A 16777-nucleotide genomic window follows, 5' to 3' on the forward strand; every position below is an offset into this window, starting at 1 on the left:
CCCCTCAGGGGCGACCTTCTTTTATGCATGTTCTGAGATGGATGCAGCTCTCCTAGTAATCTACAATCTACTACGAATCGGATTGCTATTCAATCCACAGAAAACTGGCTTGTTGGCCTCATCGGTGGCGCGTGTACAATAAATTCTTCCTCATAGTATCTTGGCTGGAACTACTCTGCCAGTAAAGTTTAAAATTTTATATGGGAATAAAGGGTAGTATTTACGAGGAAATGAAAATTAATAAATCATCCCTGGTTTTTCAAAGAGAGACCATAGTAAACTTACCTATGTGAAGACTGCACACCGCTCCCCCCACCCCACCCCACCCCCCACCCCCGCTTCAGCACCAGCAGTTCTCTGTTCTGTTATCGATATGACTCACAGGGGCTTCTTAAGTGACAAATGAAATGAGCCCAGGGCATGGAAAATATGATTTCTATATTAGTTTGGGATTGGTTATGACCTCCAGCATTTTCACTGGAAGGAATTTCATTTTGAAAAAAAAGGGCCTTCTATAACTTGTCAGAAAAGGCTCCATGAGAGCAGGTCAAGGTGGCCATGCATGTCTTAAAGAATGGTTGTGGTGGGGTTGGACTACTGTCAATGGGCGCAGGGAGGTCGCCAACTTCACTGCATAAGCCACTGCACCAGTCACACTAGTGACTCCACTGGGAGCTCTCAGTGTCCTCATAAGTGTCATTCTTTCTTCATACTTTCTAAGTAAAAGTCTTAATCTTCATGGGAAAATTGGATGTTTGCTAAGCATTCTAGGACCTATAGTGATGGGCATCTATGCTCCAAAGGAAGAGGAGATAGAGACCTTAAATGAAATGTCACGTTAGTCATATGATCCAGGTTTTATGGTATTTGCAATACTTGTGGTCTTTGTGTCCTTGATATTAATCTGTGTGGTGGGACCTCACCACAGATAGACAAATATCCTTGTGTACATAACAATCTGCTCTGTGACTGGAGCATTTTCAGTCTCCTGAATAAAGGGCCTGGGCAACACCATCAAAGAACTGTTGGTTAGAAAGCCTGTGCTATGGCATTCCCTGGCCTGGATTCTGCTGCTGAGCCTCATCCTCTGTGTGAGCATACAGATCAATACCTAAAGGGGCCCTGGACATATTCAACACTTCCATCATGATGACACTATACATTTTCTTTACAACCTCAGTTTTCATTTGTTCAGTTATTCTTTTTAAGGAGTGGTGAGATATGCCTACTGATGATATCACTGGAACTCTGAGCAACTTCTTCACAATCATTGTAGGGATATTTTGTTGCATGCCTTTAAAGACGTCAGCTTTAGTCTAGCAAGTCTGCCCACGTCTTTTGAAAAGATGAAAAAGCAATGAATGGCAATCTCCCTACTATGTACAAAGTTTTTAATAATAATGAAGAAAGCTTATCCTGTGGAATTGAACAACACACTGGTGAGAGTATCTCCCAGAGAAATGGATATCTGAAGGCTTTTTAAGGAAGATGTAATTTAAAGGTTAAGCCGTAATTGTTACAAAGTGATTTTGCATATCAGAATCTGTCTGAAAAAGCATTGCCCTCAATGTTCTCTAAAGACAATCTTTATTAAGTTTTCACTAATGTGGATCAAGAAGTTACTTTTCTTATATTTAAACAATGGTAGCTCACTAAATAGCCACAGTATGTAGCCGATTTCTATTAAAATTGTATTATTATAGAGGTATTTTACATTTTTGGCTCTTTCTTCAAAATCTGAATGCGCTAATGGCACATTTTAAGTCTATAAAATGCTTTTTCACTGGTGATGAAAGACTGAAATGTACATTTGTCATTCCCACTCCATCAACCCTGATTAAATAAGTCATTTTGATCTAAACAAGATCAAAACTATCCCAATACGTTATCCTGTGATTTTACCTTACCTATAAAAAACAAATGATGTATGGATTCAAGGAAGAGATATATGTACCCACAAGGGAGGTACAATTCCTCAGTGCCTCCTAGAGGCACCCTTGAGTTTGCCAGTCAGTACAGCCTACATTCAACAAGAACTCAAACTTAGAGGGACCCAGAGCCAAAGGCTCTATTATATTCCAAGCTGGGGAGATGCCCATTCAGGTCTTGAGTCTATTGTCATACAGAAACTCCATCAGACTCCACAGTTCTGTAATCCTGCATTCTATGCCTTAGGCTTGTCCTCAGGCCAGCAGCAGACCTGGCCAAGGCCCACCACAGCATATTGAATTAAAGTTGGGCAAATTCTTAAATGAGCAAACATAATAGCAACCACCTGAAATCCTAAAAATTAAATTTATATGATGTTATCATTTTATGGATCTAAATTTATTGAATATGGTAAGTTCATATGGTTTAGCCTAATATATGTCATAAAGAACAAAACTTAAATCATTTGTTAGTGGTAATTTCATTTTTTAAAATTTTTAATAGGATTTTTTTAGAGTAGTTTTAGGTTCACAGCAAAATTGAGCAGGAAGTAGAGATTTCCTATATTGCCCCATCCCTACACATAAACTTGCCTACGCCATTTTCAACAGAAATTCTAACAAGTAAACAAGTACTCACACTATTCTGCTTAACATTTGATGTGACAATTTAGTGATTATGATCTCATATAAGTATTCCTCAGGAAATGTCCACAGCTTTATCTACATCACCCCATGCATGAGAACCAAGCTGTTTCCATGTGTCCTTTAACTGCTCAACTCACTGTGTTCAACATGGGAATACAATACTAATATAAGACTAGAACAACACAGAAGATAGTTAAGTATTTTAAGAATGGAAGATGAAATTTTTTTTAAAACCTATTAACTAAGCTTTATGGAAAGTAGTGATTTGTACTCAGTATCTAAAATGGGGTACTTTTCAATGCTATCTCAGTCTGTCATAATTATTGTTGTAAATAGATATAGCAACCTCATAATAAATAATTACATTATAAAGAAAGTTGCCCTCTGTTGGCCAGCTCTGGGCAACTAAAATATGAATTTAGCACTGCCATGTAATACTACTGCCAAGTTCTCAGTCACTCTCTCTATAGATAACCAATTTCCTCTGACATCACTGTGCTCTAATGTTTGGTTACAACTTAAATGTCTGCACACAACTATCAATTCTCTTTATTCACCCTAGTCTGGGAGGAGGGGAATGGAGTAAACTGATGGAAACCAGGTGAGCCAGGAAAAGTCATGGCAGCTACAGACTTAAGAGTCTACACTTGTGTCCTACATCCTGACACAGGAAAGGAGGTCCAAGAGGAGCTACTGAATCTAATATAGCACCGAGTTTACTGTGTTTACCTGGACAGAGTACACTGCATCTGCTCTGAAATCCCTCCTACTCTAATAAAGATTATCTGTGCCCTTGTTTCCAGAACATAGTAGACAGAGAAGGCTGGAGCAGAGGCAGAAAACAAGTGAGGTCTCCAAATGATGAACGTGGTGGGGCAAAGCAATTCTGGTCTCTTATATTTGACAGGGTCTGCAGAAAGTCACCTTGAGTCAAGTCATGAAGGCGCCTAGATGGGCACTGTGCACCCCCTTTTACCATCAGTATTCTGTTCTATTTTCATTTGAAAGGTTTCTAAGAATATTTCTTGGTGTGTCTTGAATGCTTCATACTTGTTAACTTTATAGGAATGTGTGTTCATAGGAAGCCTGTTAATCAAATTGCCAACATAAATTACTTTTCCTCATTTTTGAAGGCTTGTCCAATTATAAAAGGCTGATGCTTAGGTACTGGAGTTATTTTAGGCCACTGGGGGGCTAGAGGAAGTTACCATTTATTGATTCAATGTAGTTTTTACTGTCACTTTGAAGACATTTATTCAATTTTGAAATGAAAAATGATGGTAAAATTGGAAAAGAATATGTAAAAAAAGAAAGTCATGAAAAACAATTCCCCAATTTAAAATAATACTGCCTTCCCTGTCAGGTTCTGCTGCCAGCTGTTATTTAAACTTGTGCCTAGTACAAGTCGGCAGCTGAGAGTTCTGTATTAGCAGGAAACCAGGGCATTTATGATTGAGTTCCTGTTATTGACTTATTCTTAGACAAAATGCAAGTTTCTTTAGACATAGTACCGTAGGCCCACTTGTGAACGTCCAGTGTGAATACTGTTGTGACATTTAGGCCACAATTTTTGGTTTTATGTGTCAAGACTTTTTAAAATGACTTTTAAAAGAATGTTTTCTGTAATGATTGGAGAAAGTGGTTAACTTTAAAATGAACTGTTTTCAAAATAGCTTCTAACATGTATATCACATAACTATAAGTGGTTTAGGTTGGTCCCAACAGCCTTGTCAGTTTTCCTGGTAGAAGGGTGTATTTCAAGAGAAAATCATGTGCTAATGTAGATGGTTAAGAGCGGGTAGGGAAAACACCTCACAATATCACAGGAACAAAAAATTCACATGATTACATACCTTCGTAAAAAGGTAAATGGTTTGGTAAGAATACAAATTATCACTAAGTAAATTATTGGGGATCAACACATATTTGAATTTAACCTTTTTCTTAAAGGCAGGGAAAGGGAAAGGTACCCCTTGAGGCTATTCTGAGCAACTTGACTTTCAAACCATCCTTAATTTAAGTGACTTACATTCCTGGTTTATGCTTATTTGTGATGCTAAGGATCAAACCCAGTGACTCCCATACTAAGCAAGCTCTCTACAACTGAGCTAAGTTCCCAGCCCCAGTAACTTAAGGAAATTTGTTTGAGGCAGATACAAAACTAGTAATCTAGGTAGTCTTTGTTTAGACAGGCTCGTTCTTCAGAGCATTTTCTCTAAGCACTAAGATACTTCATGTATTAAAGTTCCTATCACCAGAGCTGTGGGAACACCCCCACAATCTCCATTGTGGAGATTGTTTCCTGGCCAACTTTATGTTGGCCTTTCTGCAGGTAGAGGTACTATCCATATCAAGAAGTACCCTTGCTCTCCTCTGTGGATCCTATCCTTCCCCCAAATCTTGGTCGCTACTCTCTCATTCCTCTGCTACTGTAATGCAACAATAAATAGAACTACTTACAACTGCTACTTCCTAATATATTCCTATGTTTATTTTTTTCCTTTTAGCTGTAATGGAATTGAAACCAGGACCTCACACATACTAGGCAAGTGCTCTACTTCTGAGCTCCTCCCCAGTCCTTATTCCTTATGTTTAAAGGACATCTTTTATTCATTCAAACAAATCTCCATCATGTTGCTTATATGCTTAGTGTGTTTTAGGTATTTAGGTCCAGGAATAGACAAGTTCTTGCATTTATACAGCTTACTTTCTGGAGCTGTGCTACCTAATACAGAAGCCACTAGAGGTTGTCTACCTGTGGCTACTTAAGTAAAATTAAGTCAAATTAAAAATTTGGTTATTCCATCAACTAGTTACATTTCAAGTGTCAATAACTACATGTGGTTGACAGCTGCTATTTTAGGTGGCATAGAACAGAACACTCTCATCATCACACAAGCTTCACTGAAGAGCACTACCCTAGTGGGACAGGTCACCTTTCCACTGCTGGTTTATGAATCAAGTGAGAAAACCAGGATCACCATATAATCTATGGTCCTATTGCCAAAAGGCAATACTAGCTGGCTCTACAACTTGACTGTAGCATTCTTTCTAGCCTGCTTGTTGTCGGAGGGCCAGCTGTATAAAAAGTCACTATAAAGTTACTACAGAAGCTAAAGTTATGCTATTTGCTTCTATAACAAAAAATTAATCAACGAATTTGTGACAAAGAACTCTTATTTAATACTCAAAAAAATTTTACTTTCTATTTTTTTTTCTTGGGTGCTAAGAATGAATCTAGGGCCCTTACTAATGTTAATAAGCACTTGACTACTAAGCTATACCCCAGTTCCTTAAAATATTTTGAGTAAAGTTTTACAAAGGAAATTGTAATGACTCACATTTATTAAGCATTACTATAATACTTAATATACTCTATTATTATATTAATTCTCCCAGCAAATTCCCAAAAGGAATGTAATGTCAACATTTTACAAATGAAGAAGATACAGTGTAACCTCGGCTACAGTCACTCAGATAATAGTGGCACAGTTGAAGCAATCAATTCATAGTGTGTGATGGGTAATTTTAAATGTTATCATTATTCTTCCTCTGCTTAAGCCACCATTAGTTGCATCTGAAACTGCCCTCAATGAAAAGTTCACCTCATCAAGGACAATCTGTAGCAAATTCCATCTTATTCTGTCTTGAAAATGTATCCCAAATCTGACCTCTTCTTGCCATGTCCTCTAATCCTTATTAAATTATTCTAATAGCATCCTATCTGCGCTCCCCTTCCTCCACTATTGTCCTCAATTAGTCCGTCACCCATACAGCAGTCACAGGGTTTGTTAAAATCACAAAGAGATCACAATTCTCTTCTAGTTAATATCTTCCATTTGTTCCAATTCCAACTAAAGTAATACCCAAGTTAACTTACCAAGTTCCCATAGGTCCCAGATGACATGGTCTTAGCACAGAAAACCTAACCAAGCAATTTCTATGCTAGTGCCTCTACACCTACTATCTGTCCCCCCTGGAGAGCTACATGGCTGACTTCTTTTCGTTGTTCAGTGTAAGCCTTCAGATGTTGGTCTGTTTGCTTATTTGTTTGTTTGTTTCATGGACTTTCATGTGTGAGAGAGGTTTTTGATAATACCAATTTCTTTAGGAGATTTACAACTGTGTTCTTTTCATCATGAATCAGTTTGAGCAGGCTTTATCAAGTAGTAAGTCCATTTTTTCATTACAATAGTTGGCAGTAGTACAGAGAACATAAAAAGCACAGATATCCAAATCTGAAATCAGTTTCCCATACAAGCAAAGAATTGCTTCCTTTGATATTGGATGGCTCTGGGTTCTCGCTCTAAGTGGCTGCAGTGATGACAAACTTTCACAGTACCTCTGGGAGGCACTAGGAGGCATTGAGGAGCTATTCCTACTCCCTGGAAGGTAGACTTCTCTTCTAGGTGAATTTATGCTTTTTTTTTTTTTTTTTTTTTTTTAACTGGGCAGGTTACAGGGCAATTGAACTTGGAGGCACTCAACCACTGACCACGTATGCAACACTTTTTTGTATTTTTTATTTAGAGACAGGGTCTCACTGAGTTGCTTAGTGCCTACCGTTTATGAGGTTGACTTTGAACTTGTGATCCTCCTGTCGCAGCCTCCCAAGTCTCTGGGATTACAAGCATGTACCACCATGCCTGGCATTCATGCATTTTTCTGATGTACTCATTTGTCTGTTCAGCGGAAATAATGTAAATAGAGTGGTCATTTTCAATAACTTCGATCTCAACCTGCTCATCATCAAGCTGGTCAACCTCATATACATACACTATTTTGTTTGGAAAGATGTAGAAGGTCAAATACAGCAGTTCAATGTATGGCACGCGTGTGTGTGTGTGTGTGTGTGTGTGTGTGTGTTACTGGGGATGGAACCAAGGGTCTCACACATACTAGGCAAGCACTCTACACTGAGTTCCAGCCCCAGTGCCATAGCAGTGGTTCTTAAACCTTGGCCTGCAACAAAGTCATCATTAAAACAGATTGTGGGGCTCTACCTGACCCCCATCCTCCCAGAATTCTGATTCAGGAGATCTGGGAAAATGCTCCAAGATTCCCAAAAAGTTTCCATGCTGATGCCAGTGCTGCTGATCTTGGAAGTACACTTGGAGAACCACTGCTTTAAAGTATTTCCAAGTATACTTATTTAGGAACAATACAGGTGGTGCTCCTTAATCTGAGAATGTTCTTACCTGCAATCTGGAATGATTCCGCTAGGCCACCAGGGCCATACAAGGATAGGTACATTTAAAAGTCACCCTTGCAAAGCTCTGCTTAGTGCTGGCACCCACAGTCATACCCAGGGTTGGAGATGGCCATGAAAACACAGGCATACTCCCTCAGGTACTGCTGAACATAAGTTAGAAACCAACACCCATCACCTAAGCAGCCTGCAGTGTCCCTGTTCAGAACGACTGTAACTGATAAAGGGTTGGAAAAGTGTCATCTTTTAACTAAGCATGAACTAGCCCCATAGCAATGCTATTTGTAAGGAAGAGAAGAATGGTATACAGCTACTGGCTGGTCAATGGCACAATGAGAACAAAATACTAAATTTATGATGATAGGGTTTAGAGTTGTAATCTAACTTACAAAAACTTTGTATCAGATTTGAATTGTACAATGGCTTATCTGCATTGTCCTGAAACCATTTTGTTTCTACTACCTAGTAGATGTCAGTAAGTATTTGTTCAAAGAATATTTGTATTTGTTTGAATACTATCCCAAGGAGCAATTATATATCATCATTATATAAAAACAAAAGCAGGCCTCACATAGCTTCCTCCTTGACTCCTGAGGATGACAGTGCTGCCATTTGAAGGTACTCCTGGTAAGCTCCTAAGGTGAAACACTGTCACAAACAACTCATCTTAAGTATGAAGAGGGGATTACATAAATAAATTCCTCTGGGTAGGAAAAATGGGGACTATTTCTCTAACATAGGATCTCCAGGACCAGGAAGTTAAGCTTGTATTGTGCTTGCGCTAACTTTAGTAGCTTTTTCCAGGCATGTGGAAGACCTGGAAGAGAGGGAAGGTGGAAAGGGAAGACAGGTATTTCCTTTCCCAATCAAAAAGGTTTCATCCACCATTCTGGAAACCTGTTCTGTCTCTAGTATGTGGTCAGTGCCAGTGTATTTATCTCATTTAATAGCCTGAGTTTTCGAGATGACACACTATCACTAAGAAAGATAGCATCTTTCAGTCACAAGCGAACTGTAGTGTTACATGTAAGATGTCCACCAATTCTTCCACAACCTTACTGGGCCACAAAAGAGGTGGTACCAATGGCAGCCACAGATCTTAGATGCTTAGAGGGAATTGTCTTTATGATTAATCAAACATTCTTCCACAGATTTATGGTAGTCAGACTGTGGAAGAGCTCATAGCAGCTGAAATACCCAATGGGAAATAAAAGTTCTTAGAACACAGCATGCCTGAGATGTGATAATTTGAAAAGTTGCAATTTTAGAAAGATCATTCTTTTTACTATTCTCTTCAAGTAAACCTGCATATGTTAACTATTATCCCTGAATTCTAAAGCCTATGCAGTGAACTACATTAAGAAAACTATGAACATCTCTCTGAAATCTCACTGTTACCATACTTAATTAAGGAAATGTAAAGTTGTATTGGGTAAAGGTGCTCTAATGATCTCAATAATACAGGTAATAACCATGTAACTGGCTGCTGGCACCAGAAACTGACCTGAGCTGGTCACAGGGATGAGAATAGGGATCTTACTAACTAAACAACATTTCAAACTCAGTTCAGAAATCTTCCAAGCTTCAAGGTCACCTTTTGGACTTTCACCTCCCTAACTGGTTATCATAGCAGGTCCCACCACCTAAGGTGCTCATCAGACATTACAAAACAAAACAGAAATCAAAAAATATGTTAAAATAAGTTCACAACTCAATTCAGACTTCCTATAAGATGCTCTTGAGTTTACTTCTAACTTTCTATTGTAAAAAACAAATGTCCTTTAGTTTAAATGATGGCCATATTTAAAGCTATATATAACAGGAAGGTTTTTAGATTTGTTTTTATTTTAAATATCCTTTGGTGACAAAATATGAACATTGGTAGCTTCACAGTGAATAGGAATTAATATATATCAGGGGTAGATGCTGCTGGTTAAGGAAATCAAAGATGTGTAGAATAAGAGGGTCCCTTCCAGATCTGATGCCTTTTGTTCCCTGAACTGGCTGATTTGCTCATCTTCCCCCACTAGGGGCAGTCATCCTGCACAGCAGACAGCTGAATGTTACCCAAGACCACAGATAACACTTGCAATTACTCTTTCTCTTACAGTTCCCTAATTTGCATTTTAAACTTCAGAGAAGACCAATTCAACAGTGGTATCTGTCCAACATATTTTTTTAAACAGGGCCTGTGTCTAAAGATGCCCAAATAAACCATGTTATCCTTTTTGGTGAAACCTCCTCTCCCCTAAAAAACAGAAATTTTTTTAAACTCCCAAGAGAAATGAAAAGGAAAAAAAAAATTATTTCATGTTATTATTCCTAAAATAATCTATGCTGTAAGATCAGAAAGCAGACATCAGAGAAAATAAGTCCAGAAAATTACTGCATAATTCTAAATTACCAGGAAATATTTATTCCCATTTGAAAACAAGACTAGAAGTTTACAACTTCTATTTTAGGTAAGCCAAAGTAAGAACTGTAAGTAAGTGCTCCTGTAAGACAAAATACAGTTGCATTCCAAAAATATAATTTTCCTATCACTTTTCCCAGGATAGTCACCTAAAATTTAACTAAACTTTCAACAATGGTAATAATTTAATCCATCCCTTTTGAATTACAGTTCATTCGATTAAGTAAATACAGTAGAGTTGAATAGGGAGGTTTAATGTTAGAGTGCCTACTTATTTTTTCATTAAGAACTTGTATAATATTTCCCTGTAATTCAACAGATTAAAAAGCTGACTAGATGTGATATTTTGTGATGTGACAAAAATTCTACTATTCTACAGGCAGTGACTTTTTAAAACATAGAATTCAATCATAAAATAGCAGTACCTCAACTAATTCCTTAAGAGGCTCTTGTGTTAAGTTATTTTTTATTTGGGAAAGTTGGAGTTCAAGGTCTTCCTCCAGGAATTAAGTAGGCAAGCATATGAACATGATGACAGTTTAACACTCTCCTAGACTCAAGACAACACACTGCTCCAGTAGTAAGCATTCACAAGACAACCATCTCAAAAAAAAAAATGTTGCCTAATAAGTAACAGAAATTTGAGAACATTATACATTGCTGGTGGGACTGCAAACTGGTGCAACCACTCTGGAAAGCAGACTTGGAATGGAAGTACCATTTGATTCAATTATCCCACTCCTGGGTTTATACCCAAAGGACTTAAACTCAGCACACTACAGTGATGCAGTCACATCAATGTTTATAGCAGCTTAATTCACAATAGCTAAACTATGGAATCAGGCGAGGTGCCCTTCAACAGATGAATGGATAAAGAAAATGTGGTATATTTACACAATGGAATATTACTCAGTCAAAATGAAATTATGGCATTGCTGGTAAATGGATGGACCTGGAGACAATCATGCTAAGTAAAATAAGTCAGTCCCAAAGATCCAAAGGCCAAATGTTTTCTCTGATATGCAGATGCTAAATCACAATAAGGTGGGGGGTATTTAGAGAAGATTAGAAGTACTTTGGATTAGACAAAGGTAAATGAACGGAAGGGAGTGGTAATGGGAATAGGAAAGACAGTAGAATGAATCAGATATTACTTTCCTATGTACACATATGAATACAGTGTCAATGTAATTCCACATCATGTACAAACAGAAGAACGGAAAGTCATACTCCTTATATGTATAATATGTCAAAATATATTCTACTGTCATGTATAACTAAATAAGAACAAATTATTATTCAGCCATAAAGAATAAACTTATGACAATTTGCAGGTAAATGGATGGAGTTGGAGATTATCATGCTAAGTGAAATAAGCCAATCCCAAAAAACCAAAGGCCAAATGATTTTTCTGATAAGTGGATAATGATACATAATGGGCAGGGGACAGGAGGGAAGAATGGAGGAAGGATGGATTGTGTAGAGGGAAATAAGGGGTGTGTGGGGAGGAAAGAAAATAGAATGAGACAAACATCACTACCCTATACATATGTATGATTACACAAATGGTGTGACTCTACTTTGTGTACAACCAGAAAAATGAAAGTAGTACCCCATTTGTACACAATGTATCAAAATAATAATAATAATAAAGAAAAAATTAAAAATTATAATAAAAAATTTGAAAACATTATAACTTTGCATAATGAGTTACATACAGTATACTCATTGCACACTAAAATCTTACACTTAAACAACATGTATTCTTTGAAAATTGAATAGCCCCAATTTGGCAAAGAAATAAAAACCATAAAATTACTATGAATAATATAATTGCTGGGAGTTGGAACATGGCACAGTGGCCCTGTGTAACAAGGCCATGGGCTCAATCCCCAGCACATACAGAAACAAAAAAAAAAGATGAAAAATGTAATTCCTAGAAAAAATAATGCTTGATAGTCTTTGTATCAGAAAGGGCCTGGGCACTCCTTTTCTTTCAGTTAACATCTTTCTTAGTTCTACCAAAATTATATTAACTTTGCGGGGGTTGGGGGAGCAAATGCTAGGGATAAAACTCAGGGCCTGGAAGCCAGGTAACAAGAACCTCAGGAACACAAAAATCAAAACTACCCCCTAGATAAATATTTTCATCACAATGTAGTTTAAATACACAGTAAAAGGCACTAACTGTAAACAATGTGATGAACTTTGACAAATGTATATATTTCATGAGCCAAAATCTGTTATGAGATAAAATTTTGCCAATTCCAAAAACTTCTTACAAGTCCCTTTGTAGGTAATTCCCTCCCACCATTGTCTCATTTAAATAGATTTTATTTAAGCAGATTTCACTTATCTTGGAGCACAAATATTCAGTGTTAACTATTGCTTACCTTGGTGACTCTTCTATTTGCACTTGAAAGGAATGTTCTTTTGTTTTAGCTTTCTGTAAGTGTCAATCAAGATAAAGTGGAAGATAATGCCATTTAGACTGGTATGCTTTTGTGTTCTAGTTGTTTTGTCAACCACCAAAACAGGTATGTTAAAGTACCTTTGTGGAATTGTTTATCTATTGCTTTCACGTATTTCTGTTTACACATTTTTTACTATGTTATTAAGCACAAACACCTTTTAAATTGTAATTTCTTCCTAAAAATAAAGGGAAAAAACTACCCACTCCTGTACATTTTTTATTTCCAATATTGTAGAAGTCAATAAAAGGAACATGCATTCTCACTGCCAATCTCTGTTCACAGTAATAGATCATAAAAGTGTAATCCACAGCAAGAGTTCACCATGCCGGGGCGGCGGGCGGTGGGAGGGATATCACTCAGGAAAGGCCTATGAGACTGTCTTGACTCCAGAGCGCCTCAAAATATGATGCAAGGGGGACCCCCTTGATTTACGGTAGTCAGTGAAGAAAAGTGAAAACACTCTGTGGCTCTAAATTATAATTATAGCTGCTCATTAATCTGTCATTTACTAATGGTGGAACCTTAGTTCTGTTAAGCTCTTTGGGTTTCAATTTTCTTCATTAATAAAATGAAAATAACAATACAGACCCAAAGGTTTTGACAAAGCAGTAGTGGGCATTAAACAAGATATTCAATGTGAACTCCTTTCGAAAAAGGAGAGCAAATAAAATATACATTGATTTTTGTCATAAAGGTATGCAAAACAGCTGTACTATAGGCTGGGAGAGGGGAAGGGGCACTTGCAGAGGAAAAAACCAAAACTACAATGGACCTAGGACAGATTGCTGGGTTGTCCTTCTGTGTGGCATCATCTAGAAAGAGTACCATTTTAAAACTAGCCTTGCCAGGAGCATACTGGTCACAGAGTATTCAAGAACACAGTAGGATTAAATGAAAGCACAAGGGGATCATTACTGAGAATCAGAATGAGGGAGACTAGAACTCAAGCTTACAGAGGGACAAAGCCTGAACTACCATATTCACAGAGGTTTTGGTCAAATAAAAAGGTAGCAACATGCTGGGAGGCAACCACCAAAATTAGTACTTAAGCAGAAACATAATACAGGATAGTGCTAATATTTTATTTAAAGATTTTCAAAATCAAAGTAAGTCTGCCTTAGGATTCTGGAAAAAGAGCTGATTCAAGATTTAGAGCAGGAAAAATGCATGGATCATCTTGTCCTACCAGAAAGCAATGAAGAAAAGACTAGCAAGGCTGCACAAGAGGACATAGAGGCTAGCTGGGAAGGATCCTCTGCTACAGATTGTGACATATGGAGCATCAAGAATCAATGGATGGGCTGGAGAGATAGCTCAGTTGGTAGAGTGCTTGCCTTGCAAGTACAAGGCCCTGGGTTCAATCCCCAGCACCGCAAAAAAAAAAAAAAATAATAATAATAATAATAATAATAATAGAATCAATGGATATCAATTGGACAACAAAAATACTTAATTCCATAAATTCAACTGATACTTTTTAAAGAAAAGGTGACATTAGAGGACAGATGGAACCTTGGTAAATATGAAGAACTGATCATGTATATACCTTTCCTCTCCCACCGGATAACCAAATACAGTACTTAAGAGCTTATCTTTCTAAAAGTATTTGGCTAATCCTTGAAGAAGCAATTGCAAAATTAGATTATCACCATTTTCACTTCTTGAGAATGATCCAGTGATTGCTGATATTACATGAAAACAAGACAATGCATGCCTTTCAAGGGAAGTACACAGAACCAACTATGAAGCACTCTTGGGGTTCAAGACTGAACCTGATCAAGTCTTTAAATCTAAATACCCATTTACAGAAAATAAAGAGATGAAAGAACACCATGGGAATGCAATCAGTCAAATTCAGACTTTGGAAGAAATATGAGACAGCAAAAGGCCCAATCTCTTCAACAACTGGAGGGGAATGGGGATGAGATACACACACAGGTGGGAAAAACACAAGGAGAGAGAGAGAGAAGGGTTAGAGGAACAGGAGACTGAAGAGAGGAAGACAGATGGCAAAGGAACCAAGGGAAGTTCACAAAAGGGAACTATGACTTAGGAGACATCACCAAATATAATATATGGACTTTATTTGGATCCTCATTCAAACAAATTATTAAGAATAATTATGAGACAACTGGGAAAATCTGAACACTGACAGATACCTGATTATATTACTGAATTATTAGTTTATTAAATATAAGAATGGTAGTATACTTATTTTTAAGAAAATCAATTATATATATTCATATGTATATATATATATATATATATATACATATGTATACATACATACACTATAATAAACACAGCTGACATAATATGGTGTCCAGAATACATACACTATAATAAACACAGCTGACATAATATGATGTCCAGAATTCATTATTAGAAAAAAAATTAGGGAAGGGATCATGAAAACATAGGTATATATGACATAAACTTGGCTATGAGTTAATTATAATTAAGGGAGGGGCACATGAAGGTTCATTATACTGTGATTTCCATTCCAGTACATATTTGAAAACTTTCTGCAATAAAAAGTTTAAACTGATAAGATTACCTTCAATTATTTTGGGAATTAAATAGAATACAAATAAAAATTTTAAAGATTTGGGATTATTAAAATGTTTTCTGATGGGTATAACATGTGCAACTTAAGATTCATATCATGAAATAATTTTAATTTCTAATTATATGTTGTTTACAATTCTAAAATAAAGTGTATGTTGGGCTGGGGGTGCAGCTCAGTGGCAGGGGGCTTTCCCTGCATGTATGAGATACTAGGTTCTATTCCAAGGACCTCAAAGATAAAGCAGGAAATATGTTCATGCTTTTTAAATCCATATGAAAAATAACAATCTCATTTTAAATTCCTATATTATAAATTATTTTAAACATTTTAACAAAACATGTTGCCCATTGGCTCAAGTTAATATGAAAAGTCTACCTTACCAAAGGAGCACACTTCTGCTTTAGCAGATCTGTGAACCTCTAGCATGGTATGGAGATGTGTGAGACTGTGCATATGTACATGCGCATGGCATATGACTGCCATGCAAGTGGGCACCTGTAAGCATGCCTACACATGTATGTTTTGCATTCATGCTTTTTGTGGAGAAAGAATTAGGTTTTAATTACAATAGTCTGTGACCCAAAAATAATTTTTTAAAAACCTGGTTTGCTTAGATTTGCTCAATTGTCAGTTTTCATAGATACAAATTCAATTTCCAAGGATCCAGCACATCTGTAGACAGTCATCAAGATTCTCATGCATTTCCCTGGCACTCCAAATATACCAGTTGTGAGTCAAATGAAGGAACCCTGGCTGTTTCTGACCTGCTTTCCTTGTGCTGAACAGGAGGCCACCCACCCCATCCCTGCCTTGGCAGCTAATTCATGCTCTTTTCCAAAGAAAGGGACTCAGCTGTCACCGACAGTGGGATGCCTCCCTATCTGTGTCCCTAGGGCCCATGCTGCACTGCTCCACTTCACCATGCATAGGGGCCTCCCCCACCAGGCTGCTAATCTGCAGTCCTGCACTAGATCTGAAGTCTGGAAATGTGGATTACAGCTGCCACTGTGTCCCCCAAGGAGGACACCTCTGGGCTATAAGCGGCAGGTAATCAGCTCAAAAATGGTACTTAGAGGGACAGAGATCATTAGAACCCACACTGAGACACCTAGTGATCTGCTTAAAGTCATTATTCTAGCAGTGTCTGAAGGATAAATGACTAAAAATGCTCTCAGGATCCAAAGGAACTGAGAAGTAGTCTGTAAAGTCAGTATTCACCTGTGCCAGTGGGGGTGCCTCTAAGCCCCCTAGCGGCATCAAAGACTCCTCACCACCTTTTTCACTGAATTTCCTACCACACCACCCCAATTCTGTTACGTCATTTTCTCATTTACCCACCACCCCTATTCCGCACCCCCCAGAGCTGGGAATCAGTCTGAGGGACCCCAAGCATGCCAGTAAAGCACTCTATCACTAAGCTACATGTCCCACCTTTATCCCTCTTTTTTTATCAGCAGAGTTGAAACAAAAACCTCAGGGAAAAAATAGGAAAAGAAAGTTAAGGATTATAATGAATTAATCTGGAAACCAAAACCA

At 37.5% G+C, this 16777-nt stretch overlaps 1 protein-coding gene and 1 pseudogene across 3 annotated transcripts in view; one reads left to right on the forward strand and one right to left on the reverse strand.

Annotated features, from left to right (window-relative positions):
• Positions 1-16777, reverse strand: part of Gmds (GDP-mannose 4,6-dehydratase) — a 604350-nt gene that overhangs the window by 559543 nt on the left and 28030 nt on the right. The gene's annotated exons all lie outside the window — the stretch shown is intronic.
• On the forward strand, positions 408-1483 carry LOC124988827 (magnesium transporter NIPA2-like; annotated as a pseudogene).

This window comes from Sciurus carolinensis, chromosome 7 (genome assembly GCF_902686445.1).
Source record: "Sciurus carolinensis chromosome 7, mSciCar1.2, whole genome shotgun sequence".
Taxonomy (NCBI): domain Eukaryota; kingdom Metazoa; phylum Chordata; class Mammalia; order Rodentia; family Sciuridae; genus Sciurus; species Sciurus carolinensis.